Genomic DNA, 20,749 nt, shown 5'->3' with positions numbered 1-20,749 from the left:
AAGCGGAACATACCGACTTGTGCCCCGGTCGGGCAGCAGCGTATCTCCCCTCTCAGCTCCTTCTGAGCTACTGGTGGTGACATGAGTTTACCGGAGCTCTGAGTCAGACCAAGAACGCCTCATCAGAGAGAGCTCGCGAATGTATGACGGGTGATTAGTGCCCGAGCAGCGACAGATGTAGTTACCCTGTGTGGCACTCTGAAGATGATATCAAATCAAGCAGTTTAACTACAGATGCCTGCAGTTTTATTCAGGTTAACGAAGCAGTTTTGTTTTTCCAAATTATGTTATATGCATAAAATTTTGGGAAACAATGATGAACATGGCCTATATGGCAGTTCATGGATAGTCAAGTGCACTCAAATGTTCCTTAAATGTAAAAAAAAAAATGTAATAAAGATGAATATCTATTATATATAAGTCCAAGGACATTGTGCTGTGTGAAAGAGGACTTGTGTCATCTGAAGAAGAAAAATATGTTGAGAAAACAAAATACCATTGAATAGAAGGGAAGAGAATATTGTGGGGTTTTAGCAAATTTTTATGGTGAAACTTTGTTGTGACGTTTGGTTGTTTTGTTTATTTCACCGATGCATGGTCCTTAAGGGGGTAACTCCAGCTTTCCACCAGATGGGCAAGCATTGTGTAAAATTGGCAACGCGGAGTACACAGCTATTAGCTGCCATTATTGTCGATTGGTGCGTTTCCACCATCCACAAAGAGGTGCATGAACTAGTCACAGAAGCGTAGTGTTTTGTCCCCCTGCTAAATTTACATTGGAGCTTTTTTTTAATTTGCTACGCTTCCAGCATGCATCAAGCTCAGCAGTTCAGATCGGGCCAGACAGGTGGTCAAACACAAGAGCAGTGTAAAATAGCTGCTAACGTTCAAATAAAAGACACGCGCAGATTTCTAGTTGCTTAACTTCTAAAAATACATCATTACCTGCAACACCTTTGTAGCTCACTTAAAGAGAACAGAAAATAAATCACGGGCCTTTTAGGACATACACTGCTATTTTTGTTGTTGCTTGTTATTGTGTGAACTGGCAACTCACAAAACCAGCTTTGTGGAACACCTTTCACTGTTGATTTGTGTCTGGAAAGCCGCTGGTGTAAGGGGATGTGCCACTGAGCTGGAGGTGAAAACGCATGTTATGTTATGTTATGTTATGTTATGTTAAGCCCAGGTTTGGGGTATTTCTAGGGTTACCGAGCTCATCCCTTTAGCTATGCTACTTTAGGTTTGACTGCAGGAGAACAAACTGACCACATTTCTTCACTCTGCAATGCTTACTGTCTTTTATATGTATCTGCAGTTATCTTAAGTTTATGTTTTCTCTTTCTTATAGAGGAAGTTGTTTCTTTCCACAGTTGGCTGACATTTTTTGCTGCAGAAATAACTCAGATTTTACTCGAAAAGAGTTTGTTCTGATGCAAAGATGATACTAGAACTTTTCCTCAAAGCAATGGCAAAAGAAAGAGAGGGGAAAACCCCCTGAAGAAAATTATGTAATTTAATAATCCAGATTAAATTAAGAGGCCTCTAACATGTTGCTGTGTGAAGCTTTGACTTTTCAGGAAAACGATAAGTGTGTCTGATTGCATGCGTAAAACAGCTCAACAATGGCAGCTTTCTCCAACAAGGGTGAATTTTCTCTGAAAATCAAATCTTTCATAATAATTTGAACTCTGACAGAAGATTGACTTTTAGCCAGAAAATGCAGCTTCCTGTTTTTGCTGCTCTTAAACCCTGCTTCCTGGAAAGCTCTTCATATACAAAAGTAATTATGAATTATTTTTTCCTTTTCTTTTTTCTGTTACTGAATGTCCTTGAGCTCAAAATGATATACTGTGGATAAGATTGGTAAAACATAATGAATATTTTTGATTAGATAGCATGTACCAGTTTAATCTCTTTTGTGGACAATAATTAGAGATATTTGATACATTTCTGTCTCTGGTGATGACATGTATTTGACATTTGCTTTGATCACCATAAAAGAACATGTCAAAATAAACTCCAGCTAAAAACTAAAAGCAGAAGATGAAAAAATTACTCTCTAAAACGTATTTAGCATAAAGGAGTGAGTACGCTTCAGAAGAAGCTTTTAATTTTAATGGTAGGCCCAAATGATTTTTGCCTTTATTCCTCCTCATCAAAGGAGATAACACTGAGTGGTCAGAGGCTGCAAAGGCTGCAGCTCCAGGTGACATTTTAAATGTTGCATAACCAACATCACTGTGCAACCTCAAGGGCAGTAGCTAATGGAGCAGCACATGAATGCGTAGAAGCAGTGTCACCAGGACTGTCCACGTATAGAAACTCGCCTCTAGAGGGAAGAAAGGAAATTTGTGTTCATGATGCAACTTAGCCGTGTGAATAAGCTAGAAAACAGAATCCTTATGGTTTTCTTGTGCTTTTATTGAAGTTTGCTTGCGTTTTAAGTCCAGCAAACAGAAAGCACCTTGCTCATCTCTATATGGGCCCATCTTCTGAAGTCTTCTTCCAGCAGGATAATGCACCAGGTCACAAAGCCCAGATCATCTCAAACATGATGTGTTCAGTAGACTCCAGAGACCTCCAGAATCACCAGATCCTATCACAGACCAGAACCTTTGGGATGTAATGGAACAGGAGAATCCCATTATGAATGTAACTGTGTGACACTGTCATGTCAATATGGACCAGAACCTCTGAGGCAGGTTTCCAACACTGTTCTACAAAGAATTCTGTAGGCAAAATGTGTTCCTAAAAATACTTCCCAACAACATGAAGCACATCTCTTGTCTAAAATCTAAATTCTGATGTCAAACCAAAGTGTTTCTATTTAAAAAAAGACTAATGAGATTAAGTTTTTAGGGAAGTTATTAAAGCTAAGTTTGTACGTAGATGTCAAATTTTGATTGTTTCAATTTAGATACAGCGAGAGAATATTTGACTCATAAGCATTTGCATCAGAAAGGGTTGTTCTAATTGGTTTAGCAACACAAAATGTCCACATGTCAAAATCAACTCAAGTATTTAATTCATGCAAAGACACCTAAATATGGAAGTGACGATGTGTAGTTTTTTTTTTACCATTAATCTCTGGAAATATCCATCGAAATGTTGTAAATGAATTAAAAGAAGCTCAGTTGTTGAAAAATATTGGCAGTGTCATAATATATAACCATAAAAATCTGGTCTAAAATACATGGGTGTTGGTCTAATTATCTGGGTCACACCATTTTGGATGCCATGTTTCCTTCTACGGAAGCCCATGAGGACAAAACCGATTTACTGATTTGTAACAAATGGTTACAAAACTTCCACCAATAATAAATGTTGCTTTACACATTTACCTCTTTGCTTGTTGCCAGTGATGAAAGGGAGTCTGATGTGCTTGTCATTTTGTTTGAGGTTGTGCTCCCAGGGATTTTTGACCCTAATGGCCATCCGTTGGTAAGGTCTTATTTGAACACAAAATAATGCCTGCTTGCAATGATTTAGGTATCTATTGCCCCCGATTGCCCCCTATCGCCAGGGAAAATACACACAGTCATTTAAAAGTCCATAAATTGTCATGTATAATAAAATGAAAAGACACAGGGAAAAAGTATTAAACTCATGAAGATAACAAGGTGCAAAATGGCACAGAAAGCCATGAGATCACCTGAAATCTGTCAGTATTGAGAGAGAAACCCCACCCCCTATCAGTACCGATTGATACCAGCTGCTTTTATCCTAATCAATGGCCCATAAAGGCTTCTCATTACCCAAGAGGCACACAGGAAAGACTTTTTGATGGTTAAAAGCAAATAATGCTCCCAAAATCTTCATAATCATATCGTTGAAAATCATTCTGATGGGAACGCTTATAGGAGCCTTTCCAGAATGCTGAATGCTCCTGTGAGCACTGTGGGGGGCATTCACTGGAAATGAAAAGAGCATCAGCTCACCATTAACTGGCCACAATCAGGTGTTCCTCGTAAGGTTCCTGTCCTAGGAGTCCAAAGAATAATCAGGATAGTTCGCCAAGAGCCAAGAACCAGTCTGGCAAAACTTCAGGAAGGCCTCACATCAGAAGATGCTGTTATTTCAAAGAAAACTGTAAGCAATGCACTGAACCACCATGGCATCCATACATGCTCACAACTCAAGACTCCATTGCTGAACAAAAGCATGTTAAGGCTCGGTTAAAGTTCGTGAAATAGTATTTGGAAAAGCCTGTGGATTACTGGGACACTATAGAATGGTCAGATGAAACCAAAATTGAATTTGGATGTCATACACACCATGTTTGGAGAAAAAAAATGCACTGCCACCACCCCAAGAACACCATACCAACAGTTAAGTTTGGAGGTGGAAGCATTATGGTGCGGGGCTGCTTTTCCGCAAGGGGTTCTGGCAGACTTCATATTACCAAAGGCAGGATGAATAGAGAAATGTACCGGGTCATTCTGGATAAAAATTTGCTGCCATCTACCAGAAATCTGAAAATGAAAAGAGGGTGGACATTTCAGCAAGGCAATGATCCCAAACACAAGGCCAAGGAAACAATGAATTGGTTTCAAAGAAAGAAAATCAAGTTGCATGAATGGCCCAAACAATCACCTGACCTAATCCAATACAAAAATATATGGAGAGAACTGAAGATCAAAGTTCATAAAAGACCCAATGAACCTCAAGATTTAAAGAGTGTTTGTGTGGAAGAATGGACCAGAATCACAACTGGTGTCTCCATACAAGAAGCGTCTAGAAGCTGCAAACACCAGCAAAGGCTTTGCTACAAAGTATGTTTAATATAACAATACAATACAAAGATCAAATCTGGTTTTGTGTTTTAGTGTACTTACATTCCATCCACACATTATTCTTATTCTTCATGAATCAGAAGTAAAACTTCCAGATTTATTCAGAGTGAGAACCTAAATGTGGGCTAAAGGGCTGAACTGTGAATTTAACCCATAATGGACAAACTAATAGTGTTCTGTGGCGTTTACATACCAGTCACACAGCAGTGGCATTCATAACAGAAGAGAACCAGCTTGTATTCTGGTTAACTTCGTTGAAGCTTTAATTTTTTTCCTGAGGCAGCTCTCAGGGCCACGATCCTTCATGTTTCAGCCGATTCTCTGCTTCGACACACCTGAATTACAACTTTCAACCTGTCCTCAAGTTTTGCAGAAGCCTGTTAATTATTTATTCAAATCAGAGGTTTTGTAGCAGGAAAGAAAAACCAAAACATGTGGGTCAGTGGCCATTGGCAACGGGTGTTTGAGACCCCTTGGACAGGACCGTCAGTCTACATGTTTATTATTGTATCAGGGCAGCAGTAGCTTAGGAGGGCTGTAGGATCAATCCTGGCTCCCGGCAGAAAACTCTGCTGTTGTGCCATTGGGCAAGACACTTAACCTCCTTGCCTGCTGGTGGTGGTCGGAGGGATCAGTGGCGCCTGTGCTCAACAGCCTCTGTCAGTGTGCCCCAGGACAGCTGTAGCTACATTGTAGCTCATCACTGTGAATGTGTGTGAATGGATGAATAATACACTGTAGTTAAGGCGCATTGCAGTCCTCCGACTCTGAAAGGCGTTGCAAGTAAAAGTAATTTATAATTATTTTTAAAGAGCAAGTCATTCCTTCCAGAATCTTACTCCACTCCCACTTCCTGTTTGAAAAATGCAACAAACGCTGTTGCCTGGCAGACCGAGAGGGCAGAGCTGTTAACAAATACACATAATAACATTGTGACATCATAATGTACCAGCTAACGTCATAGTGTACCTCTTAGCTAACAGCGATGGAAGATTTAAATTCAAATGCAGTGCAGAGTTTTTACCTGAAGAGGGTGCAACACTGATAGTTTTAGGCAGAATATTTAAATTTTAACTAAGATGCACTAAAGTGCTAGCCTAGTGAACTGGACCAAAAATTCTTGCTTTGAAAAGTTTGTATATATTCACATATATAGTCTGGCTTGCCAGGCTACTAAAGTGCCAAATTATTGACGACACATGTCTATACATGTCTATAAAAACTAATTTATATAGTTTATCAGCAAAAAAAAGCTGATTTGGGGGTGACTTGATCTTTAAGGAAGGAAACAATCACAATCGACAAAAACACTTTGAACTTGCATTATTTATTTTTTCTCACAAAACAGTTGGATAATTAAGAAATAGTTTAGGGGTATAATGAGCAATGTATCATTTTTATATAAATACTTCTTATAACTAAATAAAATGTTTACACAACATCAGTTTCAGGGGTTGAAAGACAGTAAGAACTACTGTGATTGTATTGATTAAAAGTGTTTCACTGGGATTAAACTATGGTCTACAAGCAGGTGACATTCCAGCTGATGGGCTGAAATTCCTTTATTAGTACCATTAGCTGCAGACAAAATGGAAACATTTACTACAGTTTATGATTCATCAGCATTTTGAGGTAAAGTTCAGCATGAATGCTTATCCTTGTCATTTTCAGACATCTGCAGCAGCCTTGACCATCATGCTCCAAGTGGACACAGACATTCTTTACATTATCTCCTCAGCTCTAGTGATGATTTTACAAGCTGTTCCTCAAGGATCCTTGTTGATTTAACAATTAAATATTTGAACTAGTGATGCACCGATATGACATTTTTGGGTCGATACTGATATCCGATATTAAAGAGCAAGTCACACCAAAATCAACTTTTTTTTTGCTGATAACTTGTATAAATAAGTGTATTATAGTGTTGTAGACATGTGTAGTTGTTATTTTTGCATTTTGGTGCATTTTAAAAAGGGACCTGCCACCTGGCACAAGATAGTTTTATGCAAATGTAAAAACAAAATGCCACACACTAAAAGTTTAAAAGGGTAGCACAATCTGCCCAAAAATGAGAAAAATTTTCTAATTTCTTTGTTAATAATTTAGCAATGTTAAATCGGATCACTTAGAAAAGTAATAGCGCACCTCCCAAGGGACGAGCCGCTCATTTTGATGTATAAGTTGTGGGGGTGCACGCTGCCCTTTGAGTTGCAACAACGTCCGTGGAATGCAGATGCATAACAATAACCCCGCTTTCACACTGAAAGCATCGGCGGTGCAGAACGGCAGCGGAACGTCACTGCTTCAAATAGAATCCATTATAGTCTATGGGGAGTTTCAAACCAGCAGCAACGCGGCTATTTCCAGGCACCGCGCCGCTAAAGATGGGACTGGGTTCTATTTTTGCCACATGCTGCTTCTGGGATGCGTCAATTTCCACATTTAACATAGGGCTAGACAGAGAATTACACATGGTTTCAGTGTAAAATCACTGGTAAATTTCAAAATAAAAGTTCTGCAGCAATGCTATTTCATATATATGAAGCTTACGTGAGACCTAACGACTTATTTATTCACAGCATTGTTCCAGAAGTGCAGCGATGTGTTTTCATGGCTTTAATCCTGGCAGTGGAGATGAACAACATCATAAATGAAATCTAACATCGATATCAAAAGTGATTTTCTTCACGTGACCTGAAGTCTCAAGGGATCTTGTAATCTCGCGAGTCCAGCAAAGAGCAGTGCCGCTGCCAAGACTCTCCCGGTGTGATAAGGACCGCTTTGAAATTTGCAGGTAAACCGGTCCGCTGCCGTTTTGTGCCGTCGATGCTTCCAGTGTGAAACCTGGTTAATCGTCAGGCTTCACTTTAATTTCAATACAAAAGACTCATTAGAGGACAAAAACGTCCGCTTGTAAAAGTGGCTATAAAAAATTTATAAAATATTTTTGTTATTTTGTTACATTATTAAAATGGCTATAGTGTATAGTAAATTTTAATCTGTTGCTATGTAAAAACCATAAAGGCAAAAATTTCTGAATTTTAGATATTTCATAACATAATCAAGACTGATTTGTACTAAACACCCCAGGCAAAAAAAATGTCTTTTTTAGAAAATAACTCAGTTTTAGTGTTTTTTTTTCTTCATAAATTACATCAATGACTGAGTATTCAAACGGGCATTTCAAGGGTTAAAAGCCTCAAAATGATTGATTTTTTTTATGTTTGAGCAGGGCTGAAGTTGTTCAACAGATCTATAAAAAAGGCAAAGAATTATGTATTAATGTATACATTTTTTATAGCCACTTTTACAAGTAGACGTTTTTGTCCTCTAAAGTCTCAAGTGTATAGTGTTTTTTTTTCACAGTGTTCCCTTGGTCTATTTTAAAAATTCCAAATTGAATTTCAAAGTTTGTCCGGAGAGGTTTTGCAACAAAATTTTGTACCATATGCATAAAAGGTGGTGAAATGGCATCAAAAAGAAGAAAAAAAAACTGCCCAAATGGAAAAAAATGTCCCTAATGAAGCCTGAGAGTTAAGGGCCCTGCTTGCTGCAGCAGGAGGCCCCTTAACTAGTGATAGTAACTGCTGACTTCACATGACAGGGCAGCAGGAGACATGCAAACAGTTTTTTCTGCAGGAGCAGTGTTTCAAAGTCAAAATATGTGAAAATCTTTTGCAAGTATGCAACGTTTCATTAGAGGAAATGAAACAAAGATCTGCAACTGACGTTCGTTCTGCTAGACAACACGTTACACGTGTTGAGGGAGAACTTACTAAGGAAATTAATGATCACAAGAGACAAAATGTCAGATTCAATAAGTCAGTTCAGAGATGGAGACATTAGTCCAGCAAATGATGAAGAAAATGAAACAAAATTATAGAAAAGTGGGAGAAATGAAGACTTTCAATGAAGAAATGAAAACGAAATGTAGATCAGAAGATTTTTCTGCCAAAGACAACAACTGCAGAAGTGACAGAAGGACTTAGCTGAGAGACATCTCCATAAACAATCATCGGAGGTGTCTCTGCAGCGAGAATCCTTGAAGGAAACAGACTCAGTTACAAAAGTCTCTAGAAGGTTGATGGTGAGGACTAGCCCACCATCTTTAAAATTAAACTATTACTTAGAGTTTACAGATGAATGGTTTATTCTGGAAATATACTGGGTAGGGGCCCTGGTTAGGCATAGCTGTGTTAGATACAGACAGAAATAAAATAGTTAGAGTTTAAAAACCGGGCAGCACAAGAGTCTGTTGAGACTGCTACACTTGTGTTTGCGTGGGGTTTTCTCTGGGCGCTCCAGTTTCCCCCCATAAACCCTAAACACTCATGTCTGTGGAAGCTTCTGTCTGGGCCACACGAAGTTTAACAACGTTTTTAGAAAGGGACCTGTCTGTTAGCAAAAGAGAGTGGCCATGTGTTAGAGGCCTAAATTCATGATGTTTGGGTGACATAGTAACAAAAATCACCCCAAAATCAAGATTTCCCACGGCCGAACCGCTCGTTTGGGTGTAACGTGTGCGGGAGTCTGAGGACACGTGTCATGAACACACACGTAATTACAAATAAAATTTACCCTCTCAGGCTCAAAATAAGTTTTGATCAGGACGAACAACTAAGTCCTTCAGGGGAACTTCTGAGTTAAAAACTGCTCATGAAACACGTGTGTGGAGTAACCAGGTAGGTAGGTTTTAACTGCTGCAAATCTGCAACGCCTGCCTCCAGAGGGTTAAGGTGTAGAATCCATTGATTGATTAGTTGATTATTTACATATGTAATTCATGAATTAACTGGTAGGCCAATTAAACAGAATGTTTTTGCTATGTTTTCTCACTAATTACACAGTAAATCGAAATGCTTAGAAAAGTAATGGCACACCTCCCACAGCCAAGCCTCTTGTGGGGGGTGCACGCTGCCGTTCGAGCCCTCTTATGGCGCTTACTCATTAGCATCAGTACGGTCCCTTACGGTACTGTACGGGACCAGAATTTGGTTTCACACATGGGTCAGATGTGTGTTTTCAGTTCTAAGACTTAGCACACCTCTGTTGGCGCTTGGCTTCCTAGGGCTGGAGGCTAGGAGGGAGATCCGGCCATCCGGTTGGGGTCTGGGGTGGTGGGTTGCTGTGCTCAGCATTGGGCGGGGGAGTCTGCTCATCAGCACCCCAGCAGAAAGGGCCGAACTCTGGGAACAAGTTATGGTTGTACCCCATGTGCAGCAGTACCGGGACCAGAGTGAATAGGGTGTGTATGGGGAGCATGAGTGGGTGTCCGGCGTGCATTTTTGTAAGTCTTTGGTTGTATGTGTATGTGTGAGCATGAGGGAGGGAGTGTGTGACTGTGTTTGTGTATGACTGTATATGTCAGGTGGGGCCTTTGACTCCTCCCCTCTCCTGGGACTTCTTTTGGTGATATAGATCTTCGTCTCCCCTCCCCCTGCCACACCTGGTGTGGAGTGCTATGCCTTGGTCTGCCTGGGTCGTGGCTCCCGGGTCAGGGAGTTTAAGATTTTTAGCATCTGCCTGACCAATCCCGGTGGCTGCCTGGTGGGGTCTGGGTCCCTGGGCTCTGCTGGGTCCCCGGCGGGGGTGGTCGCCTCTGGGTCCCTGGTCGCTGGGTCCCGGGCTCGGCCGGCTACGGGGTGGGAGGCTGCGGGCAGGCCTGTGGGCTTGCCGCCGATATCTCCCGGGACACTGCCGGCTGCTGATTGTGGCCCCCCGGGGCGATACTCTGTGCCTCTTGAGGGGGACAGGGGCTTTACTGGTCGCAGTCTCCTTGGGGTTCCTGTGCTCTGGGGTAGCTCCTGGATCTCTGGGACTTGGAGCTCCCTCCATCTCCTACGCATCTTTGGGGGCAGATCTGTGGCCCCTCACACTCTCTATTGGACGCTCCTATAGAGAAACCTTACATAAACAAGCGCGTGTACACACACGGGTGCTCACATGGTGCTCTCATAAGTATGAACTTGAGCACGTTCAACACATGTCTTAAGGCTATGGTGGACACTTAATGCACTGTGATTTACTATCGTGTGATTGTTCAGTTAAACAATGTTGATTATATATTTCTTCATCAAGTTGACGCAGTGATAGCTTGATCTTGTGTTGTTGTTGTGTCCCTTTTTTTCTTCTCCTCTCTTTCTGCAGGTCTAGAAGCAGACTCTTGTTCATTAGTTCATTTTTGTGGGACCCCCCCCACCACCACCACCACCACCACCACCACCACCTTTTGTCTCTTACTTTATCTTTCACTTCTGTCTCCGTGTCTGGTTGGAATTAAAAAGCATTCAAAAACAATAACAATAAACAATAAAGTTTTAAGTATCAGGCGTGACATTAGAAGCAGACGCTTTGATGCTCCACCTGAAAGTAAATCTCTAAGGCTTGTCACCAGCATTCAGACATCAATTCTGTTTGCTTCACAGCCAGACAGGATACACACACACACAAAAAAAAAGCATCAGTACGGTCCCTTACGGTACTGTACGGGACCAGAATTTGGTTTCACACATGGGTCAGATGTGTGTTTTCGGTTCCAAGGCGACTCTTTTTTTCAGACTTCCTCTTCAGCGGTCAAACAGGGACTACGTGACACTACGGACTGATTGGCCAGCTGAAATTACGTATGCCACCCCAAGTTGGCGAGTGGAATGATCCAGCTGGGGGTTTCTGCGTGCTCGAATCCTTTTCAAGCTGGATGCTGTTAAGTAAACTTGTCTGTCTGTAGCACAGAGCTGCCGATCTCCACCCCTCCAACTCTGTTGTACAGTTCTAAGGAGTGACTGGACCGGGCCGAGTCGTAACACCTGTCATTAGGTTTGTTTTCATTGGGATCTGCCATGTAAGGGCAGGTACCTGTCAATATTCACCTCTCATTCTTCTGCCAAATTTATAGTGAACCCATAAAAACGTATTTATTCATTGCATACCCGGATATAGTTAATTATTGTTGCTGTTTTTTAAGATGAGGTTTATTCTGAGTATAAAATCGATAACTACCCTGGTGTGAATATGTAAGAAAGATAAAGATGGGGGGTGAACCAGAGCACCTGGAGAAAACCCCCCTATTGCAGTAAAAGGAGACACAAAGTTACTTGTTTTCTGTGATATAATCCTTAAACCGCTTTTTTTAATTTAATCTTCTAATGATGAGGTACCTCCTGGTTATAAACTTGACAGCTAACCTGTTTTCTAACTAACATCCTAGCTCTCTAATAGGCTAAGATGGTCTCCAAACTCCTAATGACAGTGGCTAAGCTACTAAATTTCTATTTTCTACACACTCTTTTCATAAATATAGATTATTCCATTTTTGTACATGTCAATCTCGTCCTTGGTCGTTGCGACTGATATTCTCCAATCATCAGCTTTGATGATTTTGTCTTCATAATTTACGTAAGTGTAAAAGTGTGCACTCCTACTGGAAAGATTCCTGTGGCAGATGACAGATGATAGTTTATAGGTCTGTGTGCCGGTCTGCTGGGGGACGTTTAGGATTACATCTGGCAACACCAGATCTCTGTTCACAGCGCCTCTGGCCAAATATAAAACCACCACATCAGGGGAATTGAGGTAATTACTTGTGGTGGTCTCTGCTTGGCAGACGCCACACGTCTTGGGACTTAAATCATCCAACAGGCGCTGCAGGAGAGTGTTGGTTGTTTCCTGTTGTTGAGTCATAAACATGTAAGCCATGTTCCCAATGGGGAAAGGAGAAGATGAACTGCATCCACAATAGTTGCATTCGCTCACACGATTATTCGTCAGAAAGGACTGAACGCCACATTTCTCTAACCAATCCAGGACTGGTGTCATCCAAGTATTTTGTACGACATAAAAGAAAACAACAGATTATTGGCAGTGTTTTTATTTTAGAAATTCTGACATAAAGAGCATAAAATACCATGGAAGTAAAATAACTGGATGAAATTTTTTTTATTAAATCAGCATACAATACATTTATATAAAATAACCATAAAAGATCATCTATTTCTCTTTTTCTAATCTAAATGGTGTTTTAACAAAATGTTTCCTCATAGTAAAAGTCCTCTATTCAGTCAAATTAAATCCGTTTTTTTTACATGAGCTGCCGTTACACATTTGGATCCCAGAAGTGTAAAAAGAAAACACCCCCCTCTGGTGGTCAGCAGTGATCAGTACATTTCAGCATTTGAAGCTAATTTCCCATAAGAGTACATTGCTGACAAACCTAAAACCACTTCTACACAAAGTCCTTTATTGTTGGACCTCTTGCTGTAGAAATTACTGCTGTTTTTTATATTGAAAACAAAAAAATGTTAATTTTAAATGTACATTTTAATCATATGTAAAATAGTGATAGAAGCTCAAATAAAATAAAACAAACAAGAGGTTGCATCTTTGTCCAGAACATTAGGCAAGGCGATGCAGCTTTGTTTACGTTTCATACACAAAGACAATCTAATGTGCTTTACAATTAGCAAGAATAGCATCAACATGACAGAAAGTACACACAAATTACATTTTGATTTAAAAATTAACAGAAAAGAACAAAGTTAAAGGATGAACAGCTACAGTGCAGAACTGTCATTCAAAGGCTGATGAATACCTGAAGGTTTTTAATTTTGATTTAAAAGTTACTAGAGTTGGGGCACATTTGAGGTAATGAAGAAGCATATAGCTAAAAGCAGCTTCACCCTGTTTGGTTCTGACCCGGGGTCCTACCAGCTCACTGTTTCCTAAAGATGTCAGAGCCCTGCCGGGCGTATATACAGGATGGAGATCTGACATGTATTTGGCCCCCTGCCATTGAGCGATTTATAAACTAGTAAAAGCACTTTGAATCGATTCTGTAGTTTACTGGTAACCAGTGTAGAGTAGGGCTGTCGCGGTTGAGGAATTCCCCCTGCGGTGATTCAGGGTGGCTTAATATTGCGGTGTGCGATATTATTGCAGCACTTTTTTTATTGCAGTACTATCTAAACATAATGTTTACACATTTAAAAAAAGGTTAAAAATTGCCGTGCCTTCTTTTATAACACTTTACTGAATGCAGATCAAAGGGCAGTAACAACACAGATCGCAGTAACGTTTGTTTCTCCGACAGTCGGAGTCCGACTGAACTTAAAAACAAAAAAATTCAGGAGAAGGTTAAACTTTTAAATGCAAATTTGGCTGCAGCATCTATCAAATAAGAAACAAGTCCCCATTTTGTTTAGTTGTTTAAAATCAAGCATAAAAAATTACATGTACCGGGCGCGGGGCACTATCACTTTCACCTTCACACACACGAATGACGGTGATTTATAGCCCGGTCACGTCCTTGTTGCCCACAAGGAAAACCAGCATGTTAACCATATACGGTTTGAGAGAGGATCTGAGAGGGGTGGCAACATTTCCAGCAACACTGAAAGCCTTCTCGGATGGTGCGCTCCTTGCACTTTACGCACACGTACTTGCGTGCGACTGGCGAGCAAAGGGAATCTCTCCCGGTTGTTGCTCCACCATGTCAGGGGGGTTTCTTTAGGGTGGATGCATTCCTTCTGCAGGTAGCGAATGAGCTCCAGCTCAGCTCAAACTCTCTTCGGGACGGTTGCAGAAGCAGTGCTTAACTTCAGCAGGTCTCCGAGCGTTTATTATTATTTTTTTGCCGCTGGTGGCAGCTCTGTCTCGGCCAAGGACTCTGGCTGCGCAGCAGCGGACGTACTGAAAACCTAAGTGCTCCCAAAGGAGCAAAGTAACGTTTCGTTTTGATACCAGTGCAGCCATTCTTCTCAACAAGCATCATTGAGTTGAATCAAGTTAAGTAATCGCGGTGGCCCATGATGCAGCGCGGTGGGCTTCTTCATATTGCGATATTTCATTTTTGCGGTTACCGTGACAGCCCTAGTGTAGAGATTTAAAAACAGGAGTGATGTGCTCGGTTCTCATGGCTCTTGTTGGGACTCTAGCAGCAGGATTCTGAATGAGCTATAGTTGCTAGCTTTTTTGTAAAGACCAGTTAAAAGATCATTGCAATAGTCCAGCCTGCTGAAGATGAACGAATGATTGAGCTTCTTTAGGGACATGAGACCTGTGAGTCGTGGTATTTGATGATGATAAAATGCTGATCTAGTTGTAGCCTTAATGTGACCAGTGAAGCTCAGGTCTGAGTCAAATCAGGGTCTTTGTGTCACGTTGAGAGGATGGTTAGGACCCAAAATGCAGATTACCCAGACAACATGAGGCAGGAGTTGATATAAAGAAAAAATCCTTGATTTTGTAGGATGAACAAAAATAAATCCAAAGGCAGGGAGCCAGAAATACGAGATCCTGAATCAGGAGAACAAAAGCTCACATAGAGCACAAAAGTCTTGGGACGAGACACAAAACTCACACAGAGCACCAAAACAACGCTGGCAAACAACAATGGACCGACAAGACACTGAGACAAGACAGGGCTTATATACACTGGGGCATAATGGGAGGCAGATGAGCTGCAGGTGTATGGGGAGAGGACCAAGTGAAAGCAATACTTAATCAGGGAGGGAACTCACATGACCTAAGAGTAAAACCTAAAAATAAGAAAAGCAACCACATAACTAATATTCTAAGGGGAAGTAAAACTACAAAGACTGGTGGAAAAAAAAACATACTAAAGAGACTAATAAAATGAAAAGCTGAAACTATAAAAACTGCAGAGGGGTGACTGGAGAAGACTAAAGGAACACAGGACCTGAGAGATATATCTGGAGGGTTGAAGACCAGGGGACACATGAGGAACACAAGGGGACACATAAGGGAGACGCAGACAAAGACCATGACACTTTGTCTTAATTCCTTTAGAGCCAAGTTGAGCAACAACCTCCATTCTATCCTTCTCATTCCCAAAGACAATGACTTCAGTCTTGTCTTTGTTCAACTGGAGGAAGTTTTTACTGCATCCAGTCATTAATTTGCTCCAAACCCTGACAGAGTGTGTCTAGGAGATCACAGTCACTAGGTGATAGAGCTAGATTGATCTGGATGTCATCTGCATAACTATGATAGGTAATGTTAATGTACGTGACCTGACCCAGGGGGAGCATGCAGAGATTGAAGAGCAGCGATCCAAGAATTGAACCTTGGGGGACCCCACATGTCATAGTGATCAGCTTTGATTTGTGATCACTGATAGAGATAACATAAACCATCTCTAATATATTATTAAAAAAATTTTTTTGCATGTGATTATATTCTATTTATTTCCTGTAAATTTATAGTCAGAATTCTGTATTAATCTATCTGTATATGTGGTTAGCTTTTTGGAGTTCAGGGGACCAGGAACAATTAGTGACAGAATTATAATTTGGAGGTTTGGTTTACATCTTCTCCTGATGAGCTAACAGACCAAGCCATTATTTATCTTTTCAACATCTGATCAACTAAGTAGATCGCCATCATCTTAAATCACCTTCAATCTTGTAAACTGCACTGTAGTTTATGTGTGTGGTATCCAATACCTAGTAGATACTGAGAAATCTATTTTCTTCTGGGCCAGTGACAATGGCATGAGAAAATATTTTCTTTTTTGATTTGACATTTTTAGGTCATTAAAACTACGTGTAAAAACAAAGTACACAGTGTAAAAGCTGCTGACAGAAGAGTAAATGTAATTGAGCAAAGGACAAGAAAGAAAGAGCAAGTCTTTGGTGGTCAGAGAGAACGCAGATACTGCTGTGTGATAAAGATGCATGTCTTCCACCCACATGTCTGCACCGCCACTTCCACCAAAGCACCCAGCGGACGTGATGCACAGCAGTACGTGTGAAAAGTCAAGACTGAGCCTGCCATTTATAACCTGAGCTGTGACCCTCGTGCTCATCTCCTCCTCTAAGCATCATCCCAGGGTAAAAATGTTTCTCTTTACTGGGCCTGCAGTGCTGTTGTTGATGACTTTGGGACTTTTATCTGCTGAAGAAAAAGGTTAGTAAATCATTTATTTCTTATTTATTACTAAACAATTCCTTTTCTTGCTAAAACTACAGCGACTTGTTTGGAAAATGTGTCATGAGGATAAACATTGAGTAAAACTATTACATAAAAATTAAAATGCATGTAGTGGTTTTAAGTAGACATCAAGAAAGGAAATCATAAACATTGTCCAAATTATTTTAAAGACAATTTCATGTGATTTCTCTTCAAATCTTAAATTTAGAAAATAAATTAGGCTGAATACTAAAAAAACAGCAACCTCAAAGAAACTTGACATAGTAATTAAGAAAAGGGAACAAATAAGTGGAAAAAAATATCTAAAATCACAATTTAAAATCTTTTAACCAAACTTATTCCTCAGGTTCAATTATTACTCTCTCTCTGCCTTACACACACACACACACACACACACACACACACACACACACACACACACACACACACACACACACACACACACACTCACAAGCCGATAACACTATTTTTTAACATTAAAATTTACATATATTTGCATGATTTCATTACTGTTAACTTCTGTTAAATGGAAATTAAAATAAAAAGATTTCATACAGACATTCTAATGCTGAGAAACATAGAAATATAAATTATTTCAAAGTTTTACTTCAATGTGTTCATCCATCCATTTTCTTTCACTTGTATGGAGTCGGGTCATGGGGGCAGCAGCATAAGCAGAGAGACCCAGACCTCCCTCTCTCCAGCCATTTGGGCCAGCACCTCCGCGGGAATCCCAAGGCGTTCCCTGACCAGCTGGGAAACTAAGTCCCTTCAGTGTGTCCTGGGTCTATCTTTAGGTCTCCTCCTGGTTGAACGTGCCTGAAAAACCTCGCCAGGGAGGCGTCCAGGAGGCATCCTAACAGATGCCCAAGCCACCTCAACTGGCTCCTCTTGACATGATCTCATTTGGTCACTACCTAAAAGTCGTGACCATTGGTGGGGTTAGGAACGTAGATCGACCAATAAATCGAGAGCTTTGCCTTCCAGCTCAGCTGTTACTTCACCACGACAGACCGGTACAACGCCCGCATCACTGCAGACACAGCTCCAATTCGCCTATCGATCTTTCTCTCACTGGTGAACAAGACCCCGAGATATTTAAACTCCTTCACTTGGGACAGGGCAACATCCCTGACCCGGAGAAGGCATTCTACCCTTTTCCGAATCAACGTGTTCACAATTTACTGAATATTAGATTCAAAGAAACCCATTTGGAACTGATGCAATTACAGAGCTGAGTTTTATCCTAACATCACCACAGATTTGCATCTGTGGATTTGGTGACCATGACTGTTGTTTTCATCTAACAGGGATATTTTTTGCCCGTTGAGGAAGAAAAAGAAGCAAATACATAATATTTTTTAAATTAAGGAATTTAAGTGCCTCAATCTGCTAAATCTTCATAGGTGATGTCAAAAGCTATTTCAAATGAGCACCGTTCCTGAGCCAACGCCATCTTTGTACTTTTCCTCGTCACAGCTCTGGTACAAAGCCCGCCTAACCCGACTGGAGAAACGCAAAACCATTTGGACCAATGGTAGACCTACTGGGGCTACAATGGAGCATACAGTCCGACCTGCAGAGCAAAAGCTTTTGCTACTGCTGCGGTTGGTCTAGATTTCTTGTCCAGGATATTTCAATGTTTGATTTTTATTTCCACCTTTTTGAATTTATAGGACTTTGTGGGATGAACCTGTTCTGGTTTTTTCATACATTACACCTAAACAGTTTATCTGAATTTTTATTTTTAGAAGATTAAGAAATGAACAAAGAATGGAACAAAGCAAAAACATTAAATCTTTATGATAAATGACCCACACCTGTAAAGCGCCTTTCAGAGTCAGAGGACTCCAAAGCGCTTTACACTACAGTGTATCATTCATCTATTCACACACACGTTCACACACTGATGGTGATGATGTAGCCACAGCTGCCCTGGGGCGCACTGATGGAGGCAAAACTACAACAATTCCTCATCCAAAAGCTTCGGCTCAAAGCAAATATATACTTCAGGTGACAGGTAAAAATGTTAAAGATACTTAAAATATAAACAAAAAATCTATATATTTGCATACAAACTATTTTAAAAACTAAGTTCAAGATGGAAGCAATCATCCGTTGCAGTCTTCTTCATCACACACAGCTCTGCAGTGTCTCCCACCCAATAAACCCAGATTCCTGCGTACAGAGGCTGAGTGAAAGTGGTTTGAACCTTGTGTAAAAGGGTCTTGTGTCAGAGATGCTGTAGAACGACACAGAACCAGCCTTGTGATCCAAGAATGTCCCAATTCTGACGGATTTAGGGCCCGTGAGTAACAACTTCCTGTTGTTATGCTTGATATAATAGGTCATATCGAAGCATCCGAGTTCCCAGGACTTATCACTGTTCCCAAAACCACTTTCAGTCCTGCTCCTGCTTATATCCTTGTATGCCACAGCCACTGAGACCCTTCCAGTGCTCCTTTCCACTTCCCAGTAACAACGTCCAGTCAGACTCTGTGCTCAGGGCCTGAAGCCAGTCAGTAAACGTGTCTGGATGACTGGAATATGGCTGCTTCTCTTTCATCACCGTGGCTTTTCTTTTACCTTCAGACAACAACAGCCATGTGTTCACAGTGTTGGGATCCAGTGTGATCGGATAAGAATACTGTAGGAATTCCTCTTTGGTCTGGGGTTCTGGATGTGGAAGTAGCACGTCTACTTCAACCACTTTCAGGGAGAATTTTGGCCATTCTTCCATGAGAATGTGATGCAGCTCATCTCGGGTTTCCATCACAGCTTGGGTCACATTTTTAAAGTATACTAAAGGAAGACTATTAATGTAGAGCAATTCTTTAGGTTTGTTATGATTTGAAAGCGACAGGTGGCTGTGTAAAAACTGGATGTGGTCATTGGTGCATGCAAGCTTTTCCAGATCAGCATCCCTCTCTTGCAGCTGGGTAATCTCCTGCTCCAGGTTCTCCAAAAGCTCACGGACACACTTCTGCTTTTTGCTGAGATCTGATGTGTTTCTGTAAAGTGGAGCACCTTTTCTCAAGAACACAAACAAACTGAGTAAAGATCCTCTCACTGCTCTTCACCGCTTTGTCAGCAGATTGATTTATAAGCTCCATCTCCTCCTTTAACATCTCAACTTCTCTTTGTATGTTCTGGATTTTCTGCTGAATTTGTGTCCGACTCACTCCAAGCTCGGCCAGCGTCTCCTGCCTTTCTGACACAGCAGAGACAGTGCCGTGATCTTTGTGTTCATCCGTGAGGCACAGAAAACAGATGGTCTGCTGATCGGTGCGGCAGAAAATCTTCATCACCTCCTCGTGACAAGAACAAAGTTTCTCCTGCAGGTCCTGTTAGGGTTCGACCAGCTTGTGCTTCTCAAAAGCCTGAGATAGGTAGTGAGGCTGCAGGTGGAGCCCACAGTAAGAGACCCCACATACCAGGCAGGACTAGATCGCTTTGGGCCGTCTGTTGGTGCAGAACATCTCACATCTTAAAAGCTTAGAGCAACGCGACTCTACGACTGACCCTGTTTGCTTTGTAACTCTGATGTTGATGTAATCAATGTTTACTCAGCCTTTTGACACTTCTGCCACGCTCATACAGAAAAGTGTCAGTGAGTGGAGTGTAGCTGCGTTAACTGTTGATGCTTTGTGCGTTTTCATTTCTGCAGTGAGCCTTGAAAACTCGTCTCGCTCCGCCCAGAGTTTGTTCTTTAAACTCGTATTAAATCCACTGTTGATGCATTTGAATGAGCCTCCTCCGTGCGGCATTTTTCGTTGCAAAATTTACATCACTCTCATGGAGTAAATGTTCAGCAGACGCATCTGTTTACATTTATGTGCCAAAGGCGGACTGGTAATCTTTGAGTTCTGTAGAATTGCAGAATCACTGGTGTGCAGCATGCCCCCCCCCCCCCCGCCCCCAACAGTCATCCCCCTCTCCCGCTGATGCATACGTCAGAGATTTTCCAGGGCTGAATTATTGTCCTAGTCCACCACTGCGCAGGGGTG

General features: G+C 41.1%; 1 pseudogene; it reads right to left on the bottom strand.

Annotated features, from left to right (window-relative positions):
- Positions 1 to 18,463: 18,463 nt before the first annotated feature.
- On the bottom strand, positions 18,464 to 20,563 carry LOC107379106 (tripartite motif-containing protein 16-like; annotated as a pseudogene).
- Between the last annotated feature and the right edge of the window lie 186 nt (positions 20,564 to 20,749).

Source organism: Nothobranchius furzeri, chromosome 5 (assembly GCF_043380555.1).
Source record: "Nothobranchius furzeri strain GRZ-AD chromosome 5, NfurGRZ-RIMD1, whole genome shotgun sequence".
Classification (NCBI taxonomy): Eukaryota; Metazoa; Chordata; class Actinopteri; order Cyprinodontiformes; family Nothobranchiidae; genus Nothobranchius; species Nothobranchius furzeri.
Note: the sequence above shows the minus strand (reverse complement) of the source record. Positions and strands in the feature narration are given on the sequence as shown.